Source organism: Phyllobates terribilis, unplaced genomic scaffold, assembly GCF_046119375.1.
Source record: "Phyllobates terribilis strain yellow unplaced genomic scaffold, ASM4611937v1 Scaffold_9__5_contigs__length_417890890, whole genome shotgun sequence".
Lineage (NCBI taxonomy): Eukaryota > Metazoa > Chordata > Amphibia > Anura > Dendrobatidae > Phyllobates > Phyllobates terribilis.
This window is the reverse complement of record NW_027362769.1, coordinates 308,600,675-308,625,969: the sequence shown is the minus strand read 5'-3', so window position 1 is coordinate 308,625,969 and position 25,295 is coordinate 308,600,675. Positions and strand designations below refer to the sequence as shown.

At 44.2% G+C, this 25,295-nt stretch overlaps 1 long non-coding RNA gene across 3 annotated transcripts in view; it reads left to right on the top strand.

Annotated features, from left to right (window-relative positions):
* LOC141162151 (uncharacterized) overlaps positions 1-25,295 on the top strand; it is a 305,553-nt gene that overhangs the window by 12,359 nt on the left and 267,899 nt on the right. The gene's annotated exons all lie outside the window — the stretch shown is intronic.

Here is a 25,295-nt window from a genome sequence, read left to right as displayed (position 1 = left end):
TGCCACAAAACAACGCAAAAACTGTTCAACATCCTGGTTCTTACTTTCAGTCTGTCCATTAGACTCAGGATGATAACCAGACGAAAATGACAAATGGAATCCCAACCTGTCACAAAAAGCACGCCAAAAGCGAGCCACGAACTGAGGTCCCCTATCAGAAACAATGTCGGTGGGAACGCCATGGAGCCTGACAATTTCCTTAACAAACGCCTTAGCGAGTGTCTTAGTGCAGGGTAGCTTAATGAATGGAACCAAATGACACCTCTTGCTAAAACGGTCCAGGACCACCCAGATGACAGTGAAACCCTTGGACACAGGAAGGTCAGTAATAAAATCCATTGCCAGATGCGTCCAAGGCGCACTAGGAACCTCCAGAGGGCAAAGCAACCCCGCAGCAGGGGTATGTGAAGCCTTTGACCTAGCACACACCGTACATTGACGCACCCACTTGATGACTTCCTTCTGCAACCCAGGCCACCAAAAACTGCGACTGATAAGTCTCTTAGTCTCAGAAATTCCTGGATGACCTGCCAACCGAGACTCATGATACTCCATAAACAAATCTCTCCTAGAGGTTCTAGGCACAAACAACCTCCCATGAGAAGTGTTAGATGGGGCATCCTCTTGGGCTTTCAGAATCCCATCTTCCAAAACGGAGTCCAATGCTGCTACCACAACTCCTTCCTGTAAAATGCTCTCCTCCTCCTCGGTACCAACCATGAGAGAAAAGCTGCGAGATAAAGCATCAGTTTTAACATTCTAAGTACCAGGGATATAGGTAACAGAAAAATTAAACCGAGAAAAAAAAAGTGCCCACCTAGCTTGACGGTCATTCAAGCGTTTGGCAGCATCCAGATAGATAAAATTCTTATGATCTGTGAAAACCTGAACAGGAAATTTAGCACCCTCCAAGAAATGACGCCAATGTTCAAACGCAAGTTTAATAGCCTGCAATTCCTGATTACCAACATCGTAATTAAGTTCGGTTTCTGAAAAGTTTTTTTAAAAAAAAGCACAGGGATGTACTCCATCCTTGTTCTCCTGAGACAAAACTACACCGACCCCCACCGAAGAAGCATTAACCTCGACCAAAAAAGGCTTGGTCTCATCAGGCTCATCCAGGGACGAAGCATTTCCTATGCGAAACGCGCGTCGGGTGCGTGGTGGATGCCTGGACTGTTGATCTATGCTACTTGGGTAATTATGGCTACTTTGTAAACCATTTTTGGGCTACTCTTACTGACGCTGGTCATTTATATATGCAGCTATACTAGCACAAGGTATTTATTGAGGTTATCTAGCGGTTCATATATCTATGTACGTATCTTTGAGGCAGAGTCACTGTATATTTTTATATACTGATCTTATTAGCAATATGTGAACTGCCATTTGTGATATTAATATATCTATTTATATATGAAATATCTGTTTGGTAACTTCATTATTTTCCATCCTTTTTTTATTTATTTTTTGCTGCCTTCTGTATTCTATGCCCTTGGTTTTATATTATTATTACATATTACCTGTGGGAGCTCTATGTTAGATTATAATGTCTTCCTTTATACTATTTAGTCCAGGCACTCCACTTTTTTCATCTGTGGTGTGTCTTTGATTTTATTATTGTTGTGTGTATTTACCTTTATGTGTTATTATTAAAGCTTTGGCAACTTTCAACCTGGGCTGTTTGTCTGCCTTATTTTTATTGGTGTAGGTTGCATAAGGATAGGGGCAGAACTGAACCTCTCCTTGAGATACACAAAAGCTTCAATGGCCTCAGTAGTCCACTGGACCGTATTCGCACCTTTCCTGGTGAGATCGGTGAGCGGCTTAACAATTATAGAAAAATTCTTAATAAATTTCCTGTAATAATTGGCGAAACCCAAAAATCTCTATCGATTTCAAACCAATAGGCCTAGGCCATTCCTGCACAGCCTGAACCTTCACCGGGTCCATCTCAAAGCCCTCGCTGGAGATAATGTAGCGCAAAACACTAATTCTCTGCACAGCAAACTCACATTTCTCCAGCTTAGCAAAAAGTGAATTATCACTCAATAACTGCAACACCTCACGTACGCTCTGCCAATGGGACTCCAGATCTGGTGAATAAATCAGAATGTCATCCAAATACACAACCACATTTTTACCAATCAAAGGTCTCAGGATGTCATTAATAAGGTTCTGAAAAAACGCGGGTGCATTGGTAAGACCAAAAGGCATCACCAGATTCTCAAAATGACCTACCGGAGTGTTGAAAGCAGTTTTCCATTCATCATCCTCCTTCATTCGTAACAAATTGTATGCCCCCCGGAGATCAATTTTAGAGAACCACTTGGCCCCCACTAACTGGTTAAACAAGTCTGGAATTAACGGCAATGGGTAGGAATTGCGTACGGTAATCTTATTAATTTCACCACAGTCCAGACATGGACCTAAACCACCGTCCTTTTTTTTAACAAAGAAAAATCCAACGGCCACAGGCGACTTAGAAGGTCTAATGTGACCAGCAGCCAAGCTCGTCTGTATGTATTCCTCCAAGGCCTTTCTTTCAGGGATAGTCAGATTAAATAAACTCCAGGAACAAACTCAATGGTGCAATCATAGTCCCTATGAGGAGGTAAAACTTGCGACTCCTCCTCTGAAAAAACGTTCCAAAAATCCTGAATAGGTACAGGTAATTCCCCTTTTTCCACAGCCGCAATGCGACCATTACAACATTTATCATAGCACTTAGGAGGACTCCAAGACTTAATCTCATTAGTAGACCAGTCCAGTAAATGATTGTGCAGTTTTAACCAAGGCAAACCTAAAACGACCGGAGAGGGTAAATTATTTAATACCACCAAATCCAAATTTTCTTGGTGAATGCCATTGATAGTGAGGGGAAATGCAGCAACCTTGTGAATAATACTTTTCAAAGGAGTGTTATCAATTGCAATCACAGAAATAGGTGATGACAAAGGTTTGGATTCCAATTTAAGTTTTTCCAAAAAACCCTTATCAATCACATTAAGTGTTGAACCACAATCCACAAATACCTGAAATTCAATCAAATCTTCCTGCAATGAGGTACTCCCTGAAAGAAATACTCCCTTAGAGCTCAAACAAGCAATACGGGCGTAACTGACCTTTTTTTTTTCTTTACTTAAACGAAGCTCACAGTTCTTAATCAAATGGTCAGGTTTACCACAATAAAAACACAATCCCTTGGAAAACCTGCGGTCTCTTTCCTGAGAGCGGAGTGACATTGCCTCAACCTCCATCGGTTCTCTGCCATCCGAGCAGACCCTCTGGGGACTAGGAGCTGCCATTGCAGGATTTTTTTCATCATTAACCCTGGCACGCAGTCTCCTGTCCACACATATAGCTAATTGCATGGCTTCCTGCAAGGTCTCAGGTGCAGGAAATGCAATCAGCAGATCCTTAACCCTTTCACTTAGACCAGCAAGAAAAAAACATTTTAACGCCGAATCATTCCATTTCACTTCTGAGGACCACCTTCTGAAGTGTGTTCAATAAATTTCAACATCATCTGATCCCTGATTCAAACGCCTCAGTTCTGTCTCAGCAGATGAGACTCGATCAGGATCGTCATACAATAGCCCCATAGCAGAAAAAAAATCCTCCACTGACCTAAAACGCGGATCATTAGGTTGGAGAGAGAAGGCCCACCCCTGTGGTTCCTTGCACAAAAGTGACATGATAAACCCAATGCGCTGTGATTCATTCCCTGGGGACCTTGGTCTCAAATGAAAATATAATAAACAAGCATTTTTAAAGGAAAAAATATCTTGTTGTTTACCATAAAAAATATCAGGGAGTGCTACCTTCGGTTCCACAAAATGCGCTCCAGAACAGCTATTCACGTGTTGCCGGAGCTCGAACACCTCCAGAGACAATCCCTGCAGGCGTTGAGCCAAATCTTGAACAGAAACCATACTGATCCCCGGATTTCTTTCCTTAAAGTTTTTTTTTTGTTTGGGCTGGACTTACTGTTATGATCTGCAACATAAACTAGGGAAAGAAGGGGAGAGCTGTCCCTACAGTAAGACTAAGCTGAGTCCCTATGTTGTAGCGGGCGACCTGTTCCTTGTGAACAGACCCGCCTTCGTCCTCGGCTAGACTGAACGGAGACCTATAGAGAAAGGGAGGGGTCCCTAAAAGAAGTAAGGACTGGGACAAAAATGGGACACCTCCTAACAGAAGTTGTTGCAGAGCAAAAGATAAACTGACAAAAGTACTAGAGGCCAGAGGACGAAGCAAACTAGAGATAGATAGGTACAAAAGCACCTGGCTAGAGAGACAGTCAATACATCACTGAAGTCCAGCAAGGCCAGAAGGGCGGAGCTGGAATATATAGGAAGATGGTCACGTGACCGCAAAACACAAGATAAAAACAAACAGGAGGGTTCTAACACAGGTTCTTCTATACAGTTATTGTGTATGCAGTGACTGCAACGGCTGCCTAAATTTAAGAAAAACCCCAATACTGATTTAAAGACACCTAGGGGAGGGCCTCGGTAACAACATGTTCCCATTAGAAAGGAGCAGTTCTGCTATACAGTTATTGCATATGCAGTGACTGCAACGGTTGCCTAAATTTTGAAAAACTCCCAAAAACAATTTAAAGGCATATAGAGGAGGGCCTCTGTAACAAAATGTTCCCATTATAAATGGCAGGGTCTTCTATATAGTTATTGTGTATACAGTGACTGCAATGGCTGCCTTAATTGTGGAAAAACCCCAATACCAATTTAAAGACACAAAGAGGAGGACCTCTGTAACAACATGTTCCCATTATAAAGGAGTGGTTCTGCTATACAGTTATTGTGTGTGCAGTGACTTCAATGGCTGCCTAAATTTAGGAAATACCCCAATACCAATTTAAAGACACATAGAGGAGGGCCTCCGTAACAAAATGTTTTGATTATATAGGAGAGGTTCTGCTATACTGTTATTGCGTATGCAGTAACTGCAACGGCTGCCTAAATTGTGGAAAAAAAACAATACCAATTTAAAGACACATAGAGGAGGGCCTCGGTAACCAAATGTTCCCATAATAAAAGAACAGTTCTGCTATACAGTTATTGCATATGCAGTGACTGCAACGGCTGCCTAAATTTAGGAAAAACCCCAATACCAATTTAAAGACACATGCAGGAGGGCCTCAGTAATAACATGTTCCCATTATAAAGGAGCAGTTCTGCTATACAGTTATTGCATATGCAGTGACTACAACGGCTGCCTAAATTGTGGAAAAACCCGAATACCAATTTAAAGACACATAGAGGAGGGCCTCCATAACAAAATGTTCCCATTATAAAGGAGCGGTTCTGGCATACAGTTATTGCCTATGCAGTGGCTGCAATGGCTGCCTAAATTTTAGATGCATCCCAATACCCCTTTGAAGATACATAGAGGAAGATGTGAAGACCCGGGGTCTTCCGTGGGCGTAACGCTACTCAGACAAGACAGGGTGAGGATAAAACAGTGTGGCAATACTTTATTGAACTATAAAGCAGACGATAAACACACAGAACAGTCCCAGCAAATACTCAAGATGGTATAAATGTGCAAAGGACATTATTATGCTGTATCGTGTGACCGTGGCTGCTGAAATATTTGGGCATTGCTACACTTGTTCTTGTCTTGCCCTGCTTGAAGCTAGCCGGGCGAGAAGCCCGAATCTATAAATGGAAAAGTGAACAGCTCTTCGGAGTGTCCAAGTGTGGAATCAGTTGTCTCCGGGCACTCGCCATGGTGGAAGGAAGTAGGATCGGGTTGAGGAATATGCGGTCCAGACTCAGTGCTACTGAGACTTGGATGTGTGGAAGACAGGGTGGTGGTGGTAGCGGCAAAGTGACTGGAAGCATTATCTGCTCTCCAACCAACAACCTTTTGACACTGCTCTGGGTGCAGTAGTGGTGTGCTGCAGGTTCCTTAGTAATTGGGACAGGAAGGTCGGGCGACAAGATGTGGGTGTTTGTTGTGGCACAATTTCAGCTTGTCCATGGCCTCGGCCTCTGCATGCACAATCACCATCAAGTCCACTTCCCCTTGCCTTGCCCATTTTAAATGGAGTACAATATTTTGCACAGTCACTACAAATGGCTGGATTTGTACCACAGTTATGTGATATGTGTGATGGATGCCCATGGTTTTAAATAGCAGGCTTGTAGTTTCCTATTATTACCAGCAACCACATGTGAATAACTTCACTGACATACTGCTGCCAAACTGTAAATGGAGTACAATATTTTCCACGTTCTCTACAAATTTCTGGATTTTTATCGCTGTAATATGGGCATGAGGTTGCGGAAAGCTTCAGTCTCTACAAGCCTAAACGGCACCATTTCCAGTGCAAGCAGCCTGGAAATGTGGCCGTTTAGTATTGTGGCCTGTGGATGGGTGGCTGTGTATTTCCGCTTGCGTTTTAAGGACTGGGATAGGGATAACTGAAGGCTATCTTGGGACAAGGATGTGGACGTGGTTGCTGATGGTGGTTGTAAGTGTGCAACGACAGGTGCAGGGTGGAAGGCATATTTTCCTGTGTCATGGACAGGGGATTGATGCGCACAGGGGGAGAGACAGTGGGGTCACCCGCAAACACTGTTTCTGGACACTAGCGTTCAGCTCAACTAGTGAGGGTGCTTTGCTGTCATGTGCCTGAGCATGCTGGTGGTAGTCAGGCTGGTAGTTGTGCTGCCCTTGCTGATGCTCGCATGGCAGATGTTGCAAATGACCTTTTTTGGGTCATCTGGACAGTCTTTAAAAAAGCGCCAGACTCAGGAAGACTTAACCCTTGGTCTGGCACTTCCCTTGTGTTGATGTTTTGGGAAATAGTTGCCTGCCTTGTGTCTCTGGTCACCCCACTGCCTCTTCCTGCCTGATGTGGTGCTACAGATCCCTCCTTCTCTGCGCTGCTGTCCTCGCTCTGCATGTCACCTTCCCAGGTTGGGTCAGTGACCTCATTGTCCACCACCTCGTCTTCCACTTCCGCACTCTGGTCCTCCTCCTGACTTGCTAGCAATTGTATCTCATCATTATCCACCTCTTGCGACAGTAATTGCAGTTTCCCACCGTCGCCTTCTTGTGACCATGGCTGCTCAAATATTTGAACATCGCTATGTGCGATCTCCTCATGTCCTGCTTGAAGCGGGCAGAGTGAGAGGCCAGAATCTATAAATGGAAATGTGAACAGTTCTTCGGAGTGCCCAAATGTGAAATCACTTGTCTCTGGTATTCAACATGGTGGGAGGAAGGAGGATCAGGGTGAGGACTGAGACTGAACCATATGGAAGACAGGGTGGTGCTGGCAAACTGACTGGAAGTATTATTTGCTATCCAACCAACAAACTTTTCACACTGGTCTGGCTTCAAGAGTGGTGTTCTGTGCTCCCCTACAAAGTGAGACAGGAAGCTAGATCAACATGATGTGGATGTTTGTTGTGCTCCCGCAGCAGGCACCGTTTCACTTTGCCCATGGCCTCAGCCTCTCTGTGCACCATCAGCATCACATCCACTTCCCTATCCCTTACCACATGCCTTGCCCATTTTAAATGGAGTATAATATTTTGCAGCTTCAAAAAAATTTCAGGGTTATTACCAGTAAAATTTGACCACCGCAGATAGATGAGTTTCACTGGGGTAGCAGTATAGTGATGCTATTGGTTACTAGCCAAGTCTGGATGTATGTTTTTAAAGCACAGCTAACGCAGTTTAAATGGTGTATAATATTTTGCAGTGTCAAAAAAATTTCAGGATTATTAGTGCAGCAAAATTTAACCACCTCAGATGGAGAAATTTCAATGCTTTCACTATATAGCAATGCCATTCAAATCAACCAAGAGTGGCTGTATGCTCTTAACAAAAAAATAAATACAGTGTAAATGGTGTATTATATTGCTTTAAACAAAAATTAGCAGGATTAAGAGCAAAAAGAATATTATTATTCCTGAGAAGTAGGGCTATTGATAGGAGTTCCAGCAACAGAAAGAATGTGCAATGAACCCTATTCTGTACTACACTATCTTTCCACAAAATTTCCTAGCTACTTCTAACAGCAGTATTAATATTCATCAGAATGAGCCCTTACAAGAGCTGTTAGTGCAGATGAAATAAATAAAAGTGGTGTGGAATCCCTGTCAGGATTTCTGTTGCCTTCTACAGTTTGACCACTAGTGGCCGCTATTGTTAACTTTAACAATTTTGCTGCAGTTTCACTCCTTACCACTAGAGGCTGCTATTGTGTTCTGCAACTGCCCCTTACCAAGATGGTGGGTTCTGAATCTATGGAATCCATCTTGTTTCCTTTTTCGGCCTACTTAAAGCCACATGGAAATCTCACTCATTGCTTGAGTATTGTGTCTAGCTATTAGCCTAGTTTCGGTCTCCAGCTCCTGAACATTTTTACCCAGACTGTTCTAATTCATCGATGGATTGTTTCTTACAACTCCTTGCTAACTTCAAGAACTTCTACTACCTCTTGCTGTTCCTGTTTGTACTCCTTTGGCCACTGGTTTCCAGCAGTATCGTAACAGGATACTCAAGCCTCATCATGGATGCCGCCGAGGGAGAAAAATGGGAGGTGCCTGTAATGAAGATGAACTGTTTGCTTACAAACACCTATGCAAACACTAAAAACAAAATACATGATATTTGAAAATCAAAACACTCATACAGTTCAAATTTTTGGACAAGCTATCTGCAGGATCTACAGAATATTGTGCAAGATCTAAGCAATAAGATTGCACAGCAGTCTGAGCAGACCCTTCAATTACAAAATCAACATATAGCTCTGGCCCCTCCACCCAGCCTTTCACTGGCACCTTTCAGGTTTGGTGGAGACAGTGACAAATTTTGTGGATTCATCAACCAGTGCAGATTGTACTTTGGTGCACATCCTGCTCACTTCCATACTGACAGATCAAAAGTATTGTGTATCATTATGCTACTGACACACAAAGCATTGGCCTGGGTCAGCCCCCTCCTTGAAACTCCTGATGATTGATGATAGACTTAATGATCTGGAGGCTTTGCTATCAGCCTTGAGCCAGGTGTTTGATGATCCTAATCGTTGTGCAACAGCTTTAGCTACACTGATGGCGCTACATCAGGGTAAATGCTCTGTTGCAGAGGACACTACAGAATTCAGACCGTGGGTGATTGATACCATGGAATAATGCTGCAAAATTATCTTTCTTTAAGAATGGACTCTCCAGCGCACTCAAACATTAACTAGCCCAGGCCGATGCTCCCAGAAACTTTGATGACTTCATTCAACATTGTATTTGTATAGACAACCGATTATCAGAGAGAATATTGAAAAAGTTGAATTCAAACTAGTCCCGCAACAGTAATCGTTATCCACCTGTTTCAACCACCAGTCCCAGAGACTTTGAGATAGAGTCCTCACATATCTGAAGTTGAATCCATGCAGGTTGGCAGCCTGTTAAAATGTGAAAATGCTGAGAAAAAAGAACGGAGACTTTGGGAAAATCAATGTTTTTATTGTTGCAAGACTGACCACTTTCTCATCAATTGTCCTTCTCGACTATGTAAAACAGTGGCAGTGGTAGCGGATCCCAACTTTTCCGACGAAGAATCAGTCTTGTCTGTACCAATGGTTCCAGTGAATGCTGTCATCCATTCAATTTCTTCTATTGCACCCAACACTAAAAAGGAAAACAAGGACTCTCATTGCTTCCTTTCTATGAAGTTTCAAGTAGATTCTCAGTGGATTTCCACATTTGCCATGGTTGATTCAGGATCAAATGGAAATTTTATGGACATCTCTTTTGCAAAGCAATGTGGGATAAAAATTCAAAACAGACTTTTATCTATTATCATGGAAACTGTTGATGGATCTCCACTAAATTCGGGACCAGTGAAGCAAGAGACTGAACCCCTAGAGATAGTTATGGAACCTAATCACCATGAGGTCTTATCCTTCTTACTAATCTCATTTCTACATTTTCCAATAATCCTGGGGTTTCCATGGCTACAGACACAAAAATCCCACAATCAATTGGGACACCAAAGAAGTGTCTTTTCCATCTACTGTTCACAGGGCTGCCATTAGGAGTTTCAGGGCCCAATACTGGCAAAATTTCCGGGGCCCCTTGAGACTCCACCCCAGCTCTGCCTCCACCCTTCGAACCTTCCACAGTCCCACCGCTCACTCTTGGAAAAACTCCACTTCTGCATCACGTCCTTACCAATCACACATTTACAGTTCCTATCAAACCATATCACATACATAGACAGCAGCTTTTTCTTTGGACAAAAGATATTTTAAGCTGCCACCACGACAAGGTAGAGTCTTCTGGCCTGGCCCTACTCTACTCTAACCTATTACATATTTATTATAATACCCAATACACTTTTTAGGTATATCTTTGTTTTTTTTAAGGGAATGTGCCACATCCATTTTTTAAAATGACCAATAATACCACATACATGGGACAAATACCGTCACACCATGGCCGAACCACATATTAACACCACATAGTAACCGAATAATACCAATTACAAGAGACAAATACCACCACATAATGAACGAATAATGCCACGTACAAGGAACAATGACTAGACCACATATTACCACCACAGTGACGGAATAATACCACATACAAGGAACAAATACCTCCACACCGTGACCGGATCACATATTGCCACCTCATAGTGATCGAATACTACAATATTGATTATTAATAAAAAAACACAATACTAATATTACTATAAGTGCCATTATTCACAGGAGCGCTGTACATAGTATACAGTGTATAGTGTCAGTGCACAGGTAATACAGGGATCACCAGTGACATAAACAGGAGCTCTGTATATAGTGTCAGTGCACAAATAATACAGGGATCATCAGTGACATTATACACAGGATCTCTGTATATAGTGTCAGTCTACATGTAATACAGGGATCACCGGTGACCTACACAGGAGGTGTACCAAACTATATTAGTGACACATATCCATCTCAACAAACAGCCCTTCTGAGGACTAATCCATCTGCAGAGATATCAGGCAGGCAGAGTATATAGCAGACTGCAGTGCACATAGCACAGGAGGCTCCATTCCAGTTCTGTCTGCTGCTGCTGTTAGATATTTCTAGAAATAAGCCCAGGTCTCAGGGGCCAGGAATAATCTTTTTTTTGGATCTTAATCCTCATTATTTGCTTAAAAAGCAATCCAGAGAACACCGTTGTTCTGTGCCATTTGCTTGTTGGCACTGCAGAATAAAGCCAGGTCCTTTCCATATTACAGCGCTAAAAATCCATCTATTTAAAACTGTGGTTTGTCCATCACACGGATCACATATAATTGCGCAGAAAATACTGCCATTTCTGGCCTCCATTAAACTTTTTTTTCAGTGTCTCAGTGAAGCACTGACACCAGTTTGCTGTTCAAAATAGTTACCTACAGGCCAATTATTTAAAACTGTGTTTTCTCCATCACACGGATCACATATACGGTTTCAGAAAATACTGCCATTTCTGACCTCCATTAGAAAATTGTTTCAGTGTGTCAGTGAAGCAATTGACACCAGTTTGTGGTTCAAAATAGCTATCTACAGACCAGCTATTTAAAACTGTGTTTTCTCCGCCACACGGATCACATATAAGTTTTCAGATAATACTGCCATTTCTGGCCTTAAAAATTTGTTTCATAGAAACCCTTGAGGTAGCCCACAAACATGCCCTCTCCACAGCAACACTCTGAGACCTATTAGCAGCCAGACAGGAAGCCAAAAAACTATTAGACTTGGGATATAGATGCTATCTCCAGGTCTGTAGCAGTAAGTTCTATGAATATAGCAATAAATGTGGACGCATGCTAGCGTGAGCTCTAAAATCCCAACAAGCCCAAAATCACATCCCAAAGATAAAAGACAACTCGGGTCAAATGCTAAACAAAACAGAAGATATTACAACTGAATTCCATAAATATTATACTCAACTATACAATCTCGATGGTATACCAAATAACACATCCCCTGTTAATACTTCCTTGATTGGGACAGACACGCCTGAGACACAAGCACAGAACCCTTTAAAAATGTCTCCCGCCACATCTCTAGATGAACCCTTAACAGAGTCCGAATTGCAGTTAGCTACCCAGTCGTTAGCGAGTGGAAAAAGTCCAGGCCCAGATGGATATAGAGTCAAATTCTATAAAACATTCCTTCCCCTCCTTTCACCTCTCCTGCTGGGAGGATTTAATCACGCATCCTGCACAAACCCATTCCCTAACCAAACTACAGAGGCACATATCACTGTTCTCCCAAAAAAGGGTGGGGACCCACACTTATGTTCTAGCTATAGACCAATCTCTCTGCTGAACGTGGATCTGAAGATCTACACGAAAATATTGGCGAATAGGCTGCAACCTTTCTTAACCGCACACATACACTTGGATCAGGTTGGATTCCTCCCTGGGCGGGAAGCTCGGGACAACACTTTAAAGACAATTGACATTATTCATCATGCCCAATCAAGAGGTATCCCTCTACTGATACTCTCGTTGGATGCTGAGAAAGCATTCGATAGAGTCTCCTGGCACGCTATATATTACTCTCTTAAAAAGCTTGGGGTAGGGGACCCTTTTATAGCCAAAATCATGGCCCTGTATTGCAATCCGTCAGCTAGGCTGAAGATAAATGGAACATTATCATCACCTTTCATAATAACCAATGGGACAAGACAGGGATGTCCTCTGTCCCCTCTCTTATACATCCTAGTGATGGAGCACCTGCTCTCATCAATCCGCGATAACCCCAATATTAGGGGGATTGGGGTGGGAGGCACCGAGTACAAGTGCTCTGCATTTGCTGATGATGTCCTGCTATATATCACTCAACCACATATATCCATCCCTGCTGTTATGGCTGAAATAGATCACTTTGGTACATGGTAAAATTTTAAAATCAATGCAGCGAAGTCTGAGGCCCTCGGTGTTTCCCTCCCCAAATCCATACAGGATTTCATCCAGTCCAACTTTCCCTTTGCCTGGCCCTCACAGGGTATCTATTACTTAGGAATTCGTATTCATAGAGACCTCTCCGGTCTATTTTATCTTAATTTTGGGCCCTTTATTGAACAACTCCATAGAGATCTTACTTCTTGGACGGTGAAGGATTTTTCCTGGTTCGGCAGAATAAATATACTAAAAATGAACGTCCTACCTAAACTCTTATACCTCTTCCAAACCATTCCCGTGGTAATTCCCTCAAATTTTTGGAAAAGACTGCGCAGTAGCTTTTGCCGATTTATCTGGGCAAATGGGCGTCCAAGCATTCGGGGAGACGTTCTGATCAGACACAAACAAAAGGGGGGCCTTAGCCTTCCGGATTGTAGAAGGTATTACATGGCAGCAGTACACGCTAGAATCCTGGACTTCTTCCATCATTTGGAGGGGAATTTATGGGTCAAAATAGCTCAATCCATTTGTCCTAAAGCTCTTACCACTCTCCCATGGTGCGCCCATTTAGCTGTCCCCTCTCTTGGCCTCATGTCATATAGTACTTATGCCACTGCTCTGGCTTTGAGATCCCATAAAAAAAGCTTATCCTTAATCGACCCCCAGGGTCCCTTGCTCCCGATTTCAGATAAGCCGGATTTCCCACCAGGACTATCTGCAAATAGTTTTCTCGGTTCAAACAAATCCCATACGATATTCTTTTCTCATGTCATCTCCAATACTTCGCTGCTCCCCCTCAATGACTTGTTACAGGGAAGAGCCACTTCCCCGAAGGCTAATTTTGAATATAGTCAATTACAACACTTCTATTCAACCGTGAAGAAGCGCACACATCTTCATAGAGATCTCACAAACTTTGAAAAATTGTGCCTATCATTGTCACCCCCTACACACTCCATCTCCCTACTGTATAATCTCCTCATTGCCCAGGTAACTGACAATAGGCCAGGATTCTGCGGTGCATGGGAAAGGGAACTGGGGAAGTCCTTCTCTGACTCACAATGGGATAAATGTTTCTTCCTAACACATAAAACCTCAATAGGGTCCAAAGCTCAGGAAACCTCCTTCAAAATTATCTCTAGATTGTACCGGGTACCAGCAGTCCTTCATAGATGGTACCCAGTGGTCTCAGACAGATGTTGGAGATGTGGGGAGGGGGAAGGGACAATGTTACACATATGGTGGGGGTGCCCTATAATAAATGCATTTTGGGCAAAGGTGGTTCCCATGATTGAGAAAATAACTGGTTTGACTATCCCTAATATGCCAGAAGCCCTCCTTTTATCAATGTTACCAATAAGTAAACGTAGTTATAAAAGGTCATCAATAGGCTACCTAATACAGGCGGCTAAGAATGTCATTCCACGACACTGGAAAAGCAGAGACCCACCCACTGTGGAGGAATGGTTTGCGGAGATCTCCCTCCTTAATAGGATGGAGCATCTGATTGCCATCTCACCGGCTGATGTTGATAGATACTGTGTGATTTGGAGGGATTGGATGGATTTCCAAAACTCTGACGCCTACTATCTAGCTCCCAACTAAAGTTATCCGGGATGTCGTCACAACAATGATCATAATCGCACTCTATTGATTGGTGGTCTGCCGTGGTCCGCTCCCTCTCTATCTTTCATATGGAAAAATACATGCTTGATCTGGATATTGATGGAAAACCCTCCCTGTACCCCCCCAATGTACTGTAGTTATGCATAGATTTATAGTTACGTTACCCCTTTTACTATTTATATTGTATTTTCTTGTAGTTTTTCAACACAAAAAATAAAAAAACTTGAATTTGAAAAAATTTGTTTCAGTGTGTCAGTGAAGTAATTGACACCAGTTTGCTGTTCAAAATAGTGACCTACAGGCCAGCTATTTAAAACTGTGTTTTCTCTGTCACACAGATCACATATACGTTTTCAGAAAATACTTTCATTTCTGGCCTCCATTAAAAAAAAAATTGCAGTGTCTCAGTAAAGCAATTGACACCAGTTTGCTGTTCAAAATACTTACCTACAGGCCAGGTATTTAAAACTGTGTTTTCTCCGTCACACGGATCACATATACGTTTTCAGAAAATACTTCCATTTCTGGCCTCCACTAAAAAAATATTTCAGTGTCTCAGTGAAGCAACTGACACCAGTTTGCTGTTCAAAATAGTTACCTACAGGCCAGCTATTTAAAACTGTGTTTTCTCCGTCACACGGATTACATATACTTTTTCACAAAATACTGCCATTTCTGACCTCCATTAAAAATTTGTTTCAGTGTGTCAGTGAAGCAAATGACACCAGTTTGCTGTTCAAAATAGTTACCTACAGGCCAGCTATTTAAAACGTGTTTTCTCCGTCACACGGATTACATATGCGTTTTCAGAAAATACTGCCATTTCTGACCTCCATTAAAAATTTGTTTGTCTGTCAGTGAAGCAATTGACAACAGTTTGTTTTTCAAAATAGTTACCTACAAGCCAGGTATTGAAAACTGTGTTTTGTCTGTCACACGGATCACATATACGTTTTCAGAAAATACTGCCATTTCTGACCTCCATTAAAAATTTGTTTCAGTGTGTCAGTGAAACAATTGACACCAGTTTGCTGTTCAAAATAGTTACCTACAGGTCAGGTATTTAAAACTATGTTTTCTCTGTCACACGGATCACATATAAGTTCCCTCCAAATTCAGTCATTTGTAGTGTGCGTGGAAGATATTGTCCTCCATTTAAAATGGGCAAGGCACATGGTAAGGGACAGGGAACTGGACGTGATGGTGATGGTGCATGCAGAGGCCGAGGCCATGGGCATGCTGAAATTGTGCCACAACAAACACCCATATCTTCTCGCTTGACTTTCCTGCCCCAATTAATAGGGGACCGCAGAACACCACTATTGAACACAGAGCAGTGTGAAAAGGTTATTGGTTGAATAGCAGATAATGCTTCTAGTCACTTAGCCACCACCACCAGCACTTTGTCTTCCACACGGTCAAGTCTCAGTAGCTGTGAGTCTGGACCGCATATTTCTCACCCTGAACCTCCTTCCTCTCACCATGCCGAGTGCCCAGAGACAACTGATCCCACACTTTGACACTCTGAAGAGCTGTTCACTTTTCCATTTATAGATTCGGGCCTCTCGCCCGGTCCACTTGAAGCAGGACAAGAGAAGATCGCATGTAGCGATGCCCAAATATTTGAGCAGCCACGGTCACACGAAGGCAACGGTGGGAAAGTGTGACAAGAGGTGGACGATGATGAGACACAATTGCCAGAAAGTCAGGAGGAGGACTATGGTACGGAAGTGGAAGATGAGGTGGTGGATGATATAGTAACTGACCCAACCTGGCAGGAGAAATGCAGAGGGAGGACAGCAGCACACAGGGGGGGAGGGAGGCAGAGCACCCCAACAGGCAGGAAGAAGCAGTGTGGTGGCCGCAGACAGAATGCAGGCAACTGTTCCCTGTAACACCAACACGAAGGAAGTTGCCAGTAAAACTGTTAGGTCTTCCTGAGTCTGGTTGATTTTTAAAGACTCTGCTGATAACCCCAAAAAGGTCATTTGCACCACCTGCCAGGCCAGCATCAGCAGGGGTGGCAAAACGACCAGCCTGACCACCACCAGCATGATCAGGCACATGGCAGCAAAGCAGCTGACATTGTGGGCCGAACCCCAGGGTCCAGGAACAGTGTCTGCGGGTGGCACCATTGCTTCTTCCGCTGTTGTGCATGCAAGCCAATCCCCTGACCATGGTGCATGCGAAGATGCCTCCTGCCCTGCACCCGTCATTGCAGACTCTCAAGTAGCAGCATCACGAAGCACGTCCTTGTCCTAGTGCAGTGTTCAGTTGTCCATACCCCAGTCCTTGGAACGCAAGTGCAAATACGCAGCCAATGCCCCACTGGCCACACTACTAAATTCCCACATTTCGCGATTGCTTGCGCTAGAAATGTTGCCTTTTAGGCTCGTGGAGACAGAAGCATTCCGCAATTTGATGGCGGCGGCCATTCCTCAGTACTCGGTCCCCAGCCACCACTCTTTCTCCCGGTATGCCGTCCCGGCATTACACAAGCACGTGTCCCAAAACATTAGCTGTGCCCTCAACAACGCAGTTACCGGGAAAGTCTACCTAACCACAGACACGTGGATAAGTGCTTGTGGGCAGGGACGGTACATCTCACTGACGGCACACTGGGTTAACATAGTGTAAGCCGGGACCCAGTAGGACCTTGGGACGGAACACGTCCTCTCGACGTCAAGGATCGCAGGCCCTAGGTAAATCAGGGTTGCCCCCACAGTCTTCAGCTCCTGCACCTCGTCCTCCTCAGCCCCCTCCTCCTATTCAGCCTCCATCTTTGAACTGACCACATCAATCACAAGCTGGAAGCACTACATCGGCCAAGCGGCAACAGGCTGTGCTGAATCTAATATCCTTAGGTGACAAACCGCACAATGCTGAAGAGTTGTGGACAGCTCTGAAAGAGCAGGCAGATCTGTGGCCAACACCGCTGAACCTACAGCCAGGCATGGTCGTGTGTGACAATGGCCAGAACCTAGTGGCGGCTCTGAGGCGAGGTGAGCTCACACACGTACCATGCCTGGCCCATGTGCTTAAACTCGTGGTTCAGCGATTTCTCAAATCCTACCTGGCGCTGCCAGATCTGCTTGTCAAAGTACGCCGCTTGTGTGCCCATTTTAGAAAGTCACCTACAGCTTCCACTGCCCTTTCCATGCTTTAGCAGCGTTTGCAGCTTCCGGCTCACAGACTGGTGTGTGATGGCCCCACGCGTTGGAACTCTACACTGCAGATGTTGGGAAGGATTAATGAGCAGAAAAGGGCAGTTGTTGAGTACCAGCATCAACAAGGCTGTCGGTATTCAGTTCAGACTCCACACATAAGACCTGAGGAGTGGACATGGATGTCAGACATATGTACCATCCTCCAAAACTTTGAGGACACCACCAAGAAGGTAAGCGGCGATGATGCCATAATTAGCTTCACCATCCCGCTTCTCTGTCTTCTGAAACTCTCTCTGCTCACAATCAAAGAGGGTGCATTTCAGGCGGAGCACGATGAGATGGAGCAAGGAACCATACAGGGTGATTACACCCAGCCCAGCCTCATCTCATCCCAACGTGGATTGGGTGACAATGAGGAAGAGGAGGAGGAAGAACAGGAGATAGTTTCATGCTCTTTAGACGGTACTACCTGCACAACTGTCATATCGTCTGTTCAGCGTGGATGGCTTGAGGACTTAGAGGAGGAGGAGAAGAGCATGGTCACTCGTCCTCTTGGTGAGGACACGGAAGTCTTGCCTGTTAGCAGTCTGGCATGCATGGCTGAGTTTATGTTATGTTGCCTTTCCCATGACCCTCGCGTTCTCAAAATTTTGGATGACAGTCATTTCTGGCTGGTGACACTTCTAGACCCATGCTACAAGGAGAACTTTATATCTCTTATTCCTGAGGCGGACAGGTCTACAAAAATGGGGCAGTACAAGATGGCCCTTGTTGCGGAACTATTAAAAAAATTCCCATCTGACGGCAGAGGTCATAGTTCGTTGGACAACCAAGGACTACAGGTGAGAGAGACACAACTCCAATCCAGCAGAGGCAGGGGAAGACTGTCAAAGTTCTGGGAGAATTTTCTCAGCCCCTCCCTTCGCACAAGCCCTGAGTCGCGGGGTACGCTCACAAGGAGTGCAAAGTTTGGGAAGATGCTGAGGGAGTACCTTGCCGACTGTACCAACATCATCTGTGCCTTATAATTATTGGGTATCCAAAGTGGATACGTGGAATGAACTGGCTGTCTATGTCTTGGAGGTCCTGGCCTGCCCTGCCGCTAGCGTTTTATCAGATCGGGTTTTTAGTGCCCTGGTGGAATTATAACCGATAAGCGCATCCACCTGTCAACTGAAAATGCTGACAGGCTGACTCTTATAAAAATGAACAAGGTCTGGAATGGGCCAGACTTCTCAACACTACCGAATGATAGCGGTGTAATATACTCTCAAATCCAGTGTCTTTTTTTGGGAGGTGTATTCCCATGCACATTTTCACACCCACACATGGGTATACGCTTCCTGATTTTGGCTATTTGCTCTTGCTCTCCTCCTTCTCCTCATCCTCATCCTCCACCACCATATCAACAGGGTGACTGTGGTCCATGATGCAACACCCACATAATTTTTTTTTAATAGTGTTTATGATGCCCGTAAAAAAATTTTTTATACAGTATGTTCATGTATACCCCCCAGGGATAAATGTTTGTCAGCCCATACACTTAGTGCATGGGCATTACAAGTATAGGCGACCCGTTCCTTTCTAATGGGAACATTATTTTTATGAAGCCCTCTAAGTCTCTTCTAAGTGGCATTGGAGTGCCTCCCAATTTTTAGCAGCCCTTGCATTCACTGCATAGGCCAACACTAATGGAGACTCACTTCCTAATAATGGGAATATTTTTTCATGAGGCCCTGTATGTCTCTTCTAAGTGGCATTGGAGTGCCTCCCAATTTTTGACAGCCCTTGTATTCACTGCATAGACCAACACTATGGGAGACCCTCTCCTTTCTAATGGGCATTTGTCATTACTCTGGCCCTACTCTATGTGTCTTTAAATTGTTAGTGGGGTTTTTCCTAAATTTGGTCAGCCGTTGGACTCACTGCATACCCTATAACTGTATAGCAGACCCTCTTCTTTCTAATGGGAACATGTCGTACTCGTTACTGTGGCCCTGCTCTGTGTCTTTAAATTCTTAGTGGGGTTTTTCCTAAATTTGGTCAGCCGCTGGACTCACTGCATACCCTATAACTGTATAGCAGACTCTCTCCTTTCTAATGGGAACATGTCGTACTCATTACTGTGGCCCTGCTCTACGTGTCTTTAAATTCTTAGTGGGGTTTTTCCTAAATTTGGTCAGCCGTTGGACTCACTGCATACCCTATAACAATATAGCAGACTATCTCCTTTCTAATGGGAACATGTCGTACTCGTTACTGTGGCCCTGCTCTATGTGTGTTTAAATTTTTAGTGGGGTTTTTCCCAAATTTTGGCAGCCCTTGCAGTCACAGCATGGGCATTACCACTATAGGAGACCCGTATTTTTTTTTACTGAGACCCTCCTCTATGTCTCTTCAAAGGGGTATTGGGTAACGTCTGAATATGTCAGCCCTTGCAGTCACTGCATACGCAATAACAGTATAGGAGACCCGCTCGTTAAAAATGGGAACAACAAAGAATAGCCAGCTGATGGCTCTCTAACAATAGCGAGGGCCGACTGCTGGCTTTTTAAGAATAGTAAGGGCTGCCTGATGGCCCTATAAAAATATGCTTTGTGACTTTCAGAGTCCCTCCATCATAAATGAAACAGGATGTGTCTGATGATGTGTCACACACCATATTGCCAGATAAGGTTGTAAAATGTTAAAATGACATTTCCAGGTGAATGCATTTGTATTAAAAAATAACGTAAAAAAAAAACCCCAAACAGTAGGATCTTTCTTTAGCATAAAAAACAGAGTCGCCAATGTAACCTCAATGTAACCACATTGTTCAGCTCCTGCACCTCCTCCTCCATCTCCGAAATGACTACATCAGTCTCAAGCTGAAAGCACCGCAGCACTGCCTTGGCCAAGCGGCAACAGGCTGTGCTGATGAGAACATGCTTAATGCTTAGGTGACAAACCGCCCAGCGCTGCAGAGTTGTTGAAAGCTGTAACACAGCAGCCTGATCTGTGGCTCTCACCGCTGAACATACAGCCAGGCATGGTCGTGTGTGACAATGGGCTGAACCTGGTGATGGAGGAATGACAGCCGGAGTAGATACGGCTTTCCTCTATGCCAGTCCTTTCACCGAGCTAAAGAATATGGCTGTGGTGAAATACAACTCCCACTGAGAAGCTGTTTCAGATTGAAAAACATTGGGCCCACCAGAGGATTTGATTCTGAGGGATCACCTGTCTCCCCCGCTTAAGAGCCCCATAGCAGCTGCAGAGTTAGCGCTATCAAGAACTCTCCTGATGTAGAAGCCAGGACACAGCAGAGGATTCTCTGGTGGGACAGTCCAACCCTGCCAAGAAGCAGTCCTGGCTAAGAAAAGTGTGTGGGAAGGTTCATGGACACTCTATGGCTGCTTTTTTACTGAGGTGGAAACCCACGCAAACACAGGGATAACATACAAAATCCTTGCAGATGTTGTCCTTTCTGGGATTTGAACCCAGGATCCCAGCGCTGCAAGGCTTCAGTGCTAACCACTGATCCAATGTGCTGCCGTTCACCCTCTGATATCTAACAGACTGGAGAAACTTGCAACTGCTGCCACTCTATCTTCAGCTCCTTTGTGAGAAACTAATGTATTTGGGCAGCCACTCAGTCTACCAAATAAAATTCCTGTGAAGGAAATTGGGGAAGACTTTGTTACTGGTACTGGGGGCAGTGCTAATACCATGGCGTCGTACCATAGTTTACTGGAAATATTCCAGGCTGGTAGGAGGCAAGCAGATTCCCACAGAAAAGTAGCAGCAGTAATGTTCAGGGACCGCGCTTGTAGAAGGCGGAGACAACACTGGGAGAGATAGCGGCGGCTGGGGACCAAGTATGTACACGAGGCATGAGGTTGTGAAAAGCTTCCGCCTCCACGAGTCTAAAAGGCCACATTTCAAGTGAAAGCAGCTTTAGAGGACTTACTGGGAGAAATGACAGCTGGAGTAGATATGGTTTCCCAAGTCCTTTCACCAAGCTAATGAATATGGCTTTGGTGAAATACAACTCAGCAAAAAAAGCTGTAGACTTGCTCCGTACCGTCCCTGGCCACATTCACTTGACCATGTGTTTGTGGGTAAGCAGTCCTTCCCAGTAAGTTCACTGGGGAGGGCACGGGTAATGTTGTGGGACCCATGCTTGTGGAAGATGGAGACGATATCGGGAGAAATAGTGGCGGCTGGGGACCGAGTATGGACACCCAGCCGCCGCCGGCATTAGGTTGTGAAAAGCTTCCGCCTCCACGAGCCTAAAAGGCCACATTTCAAGGGCAAGCAGCTGCCCAGAAATCTGGCAGTTTAGTATTGCGGCCTGTGGGTAGGTGGGTGGGTGGCTGGCTGCATACTTGCACTTGCATTCCAAGTAACAGAAAACTAAGCAGATGGTGGCCTCTATCATCATCATGGTCTCACCTCGGCACCATGAACTCTCCTGAAGGTGAAGTCAGGGCCCAACGCAGGAGTCTCCGGTTTTCTGGTGGGCCCGTCTAACCCTGCCGAGAAGCAGCACTGGCTAAGAAAAGTGTGTGGGAAGGTTCCCAGACACTCTATGGCTGCTTTTTTAATGTGGATTGGACATGCTTATGCATGTTATTTCTCAAACCGCATTGCAGATCAGGCCATTGCCCAACTCTGTAGTCATGAAATTAAATGCGCAAAGAAAGATGTGTGTGTGTCAAAGCACCACCGACAAGTGCCAGCTGATGTTGAATGGGCTGCCATTGCTTCTGCAACAAGCTGCATTAGAGGACTTCCTGGGAGAAATGACACCCAGAGTAGATACAGTTTCCCTCTATCCCAGTCCTTTCATTGAGCTAAAGAATATGGCTGTAGTGAAATACAACTCTCAGCAAAAAATGCTGTGGACTGGCTCCGTACCGTCCCTGGCCACATTGACCTGTCCATGTGTTTGTGGTTAGGCGGTCCTTCCCAGTAAATGCACTGGGGAGGGCACGGGTAATGTTGTGGGACCCGTGCTTGTGGAAGGCGGAGACGATACCGGGAGAAATAGTGGCGGCTGGGGACCGAGTATGGACACTCGGCCGCTGCCGGCATGAGGTTGTGAAAAGCTTCCGCCTCCACATTTCAAGTGAAAGCAGCTTTAGAGAACTTCCTGGGAGAAATGACAGCTAGAGAAGATATGGTTTCCCAAGTCCTTTCTCCAAGCTAAAGAATATGGCTGTGGTGAAATACAACTCTCAGCAAAAAAAGCTGTGGACTGGTTCCGTACCGTCCCTGGCCACATTCACTTGACCACGTGTTTGTGGGTAGGCAGTCCTTCCCAGTAAGTTCACTGGGGAGGGCATGGGTAATGTTGTGGGACCCGTGCTTGTGGAAGGTGGAGACGACACCGGGACAAATAGTGGTGGCTGGGAAGTATGGATACCCGGTCGCCGCTGCCATAAGATTGTGGACAGCTTTTGCCTCCACAAGCCTAAAATGCCACATTTTAAGTGCAAGCAGCTGTCAAAAATTTGGCAGTATAGTATTGCAGCCTGTAGGTGGGTGGGTGGCTGGCTGCATACTTGTGCTTGCATTCCAAGGAATGTGGTTGAGACAACTGAACGCTGCTCTGGGACAAGGACGTGGATGGTGATTGTTGCATGTCTGCAATGACAGGTGCATGGTGGGAGGCATCTTCGCATGCGCCAAGGATCACTTATGATGGGCACACTTTTAGGCAGTGACCTGGGAGTCAGAGATGCTTCCAGGGGTCTTCTCCATGCTGTTCCCATGTCTTTTCAGCACTGTATGCATGTGTCTGATGATGTGTCACACACCACATGGCCAAATAAAGTTGTAAAATGTTAAAATGACATTTCCCAGTGAATTTGTCTTGGTTGAAAGCAATGCAAAAGTGCAAAAACACATCAAACACCCTATGTGTGAACATAGCCCAAAGTGTGGAGGAGTATTTTTGGTTTTGGTTATTTATTTTGCCTTATATACAAGTCATAAAAGGCCTGGAAAGGATGTTCCTTAACATATTTCACAGGAAAATCCATTTTGGATTAGTTTTTGTATGTTTTATTGTGAGTCTGTAAAAGTGGCATAATACCTCTGACAACGTTGTTGACAGCTGTGACCTGGGAGTCAGAAATGCTTCCAGGGGTCTTCCCCATGCTGTTTCCATGTCATTTGAGCTCTGTTCCCATCGATTTGGGCAATTTTTAGGCCCTCTGCAGACCGCTAGGGGAAGCCACCTGAAAAATGCTCCAGTTTCCCATAGACTTACATTGGGCTCGTTTCTCGGGTCGAGCACCCGAGTATTCCAATTTGCTCGACCCGAGCATTTTAGTGCTCGCTCATCACTACTCCCTAGACTATGATGGTCACATGTTCTTTCCTTAAAAAAACATGATTATAACTCTTTCATGAGAATAGAACCGTCTGACTAATACCTCATCCTTGTGCAGTATAATTCCAAGTGGTCTCCTTATTCATGAATGGTAGGTGTGAATAACTGTTTGACTAGTGTCTGAACTAGTATCAGTAAGTATAGCCACATAGGTGATCATGTATCAGATGTCTGATAAATTTGGCCAATGACTCCTGCAAGTTCTACACTGATATGTCAGAACATTAGCTGTATGGAATATCCAAATATCCCATTATCTGTGTACAATGGCACCTGTCAAATAGGAGGATATATATCAGATTTATTAGACGATCAGATGGTAAGTGAACAATTGGTTATTGAAGTAGATGAATTGGAGGCAGGAAAGGGCCAAACTGTGACAACAAATTAAGACCTCCAAAATGGAAGGTTTGTGAGTTGTTCTAGGTATGCAGTGGTATGTGCCTACTAAAAGTGGTTGAAAGAAGGAAAACCAGTGAAAAGGAGACAGGGTCATGAATATTGAGGATTCATTAATGCGCTTAGGGAACAAAGGTCGAGTGGGACAATCACGCTGTAGCACAAACTGCTTAAAAAAGGTTAATGCCGGATGTGATGGAAAAATGTCAAAACACATCTCATCACAGTTTGCTGCATAGCTGTAAAAATTTGAGGACTCTCCAGCACCAATTTCTTTTGATACAGGAGGCTTATAAAAAGCTTATATGGACAAAATATTCTCTTTGCTGTTATGCTGAGCTAAATAATACAAGCTACATTTTTATCACAAAAAGAAGAGTGCCTAAATAAAGGCCCAAAAGACCAGAGTTTTATACACAAAATTACAAAATCTTTATTAAACATCTATAATAAAATGAAAACACATGGTGCCACACACTGAGGATACATCCTATTCCCAATCTCCACAGCTGATGATCAAAACAACAATACAGCGGTATATACTAAATTGTAATTACATTAATATAACAATCATAACATCCTATTGCTTCAATAAAGTGGTGAGTGCATCATATTATAACAATGAAATCTCCATCCGCTGCAGCTGCTATTTAAAGATCAAAAGATCATATTTATATATGAATAGTGTCCAGGAAATCCTCCAAAGCACACGGAGTGCCCGGATCCCTTGTAAGCAAATTACAAGACTGTCAGAAATAACAAGCACAAACTTAATATCAAGTGTGTGCCCAAATATA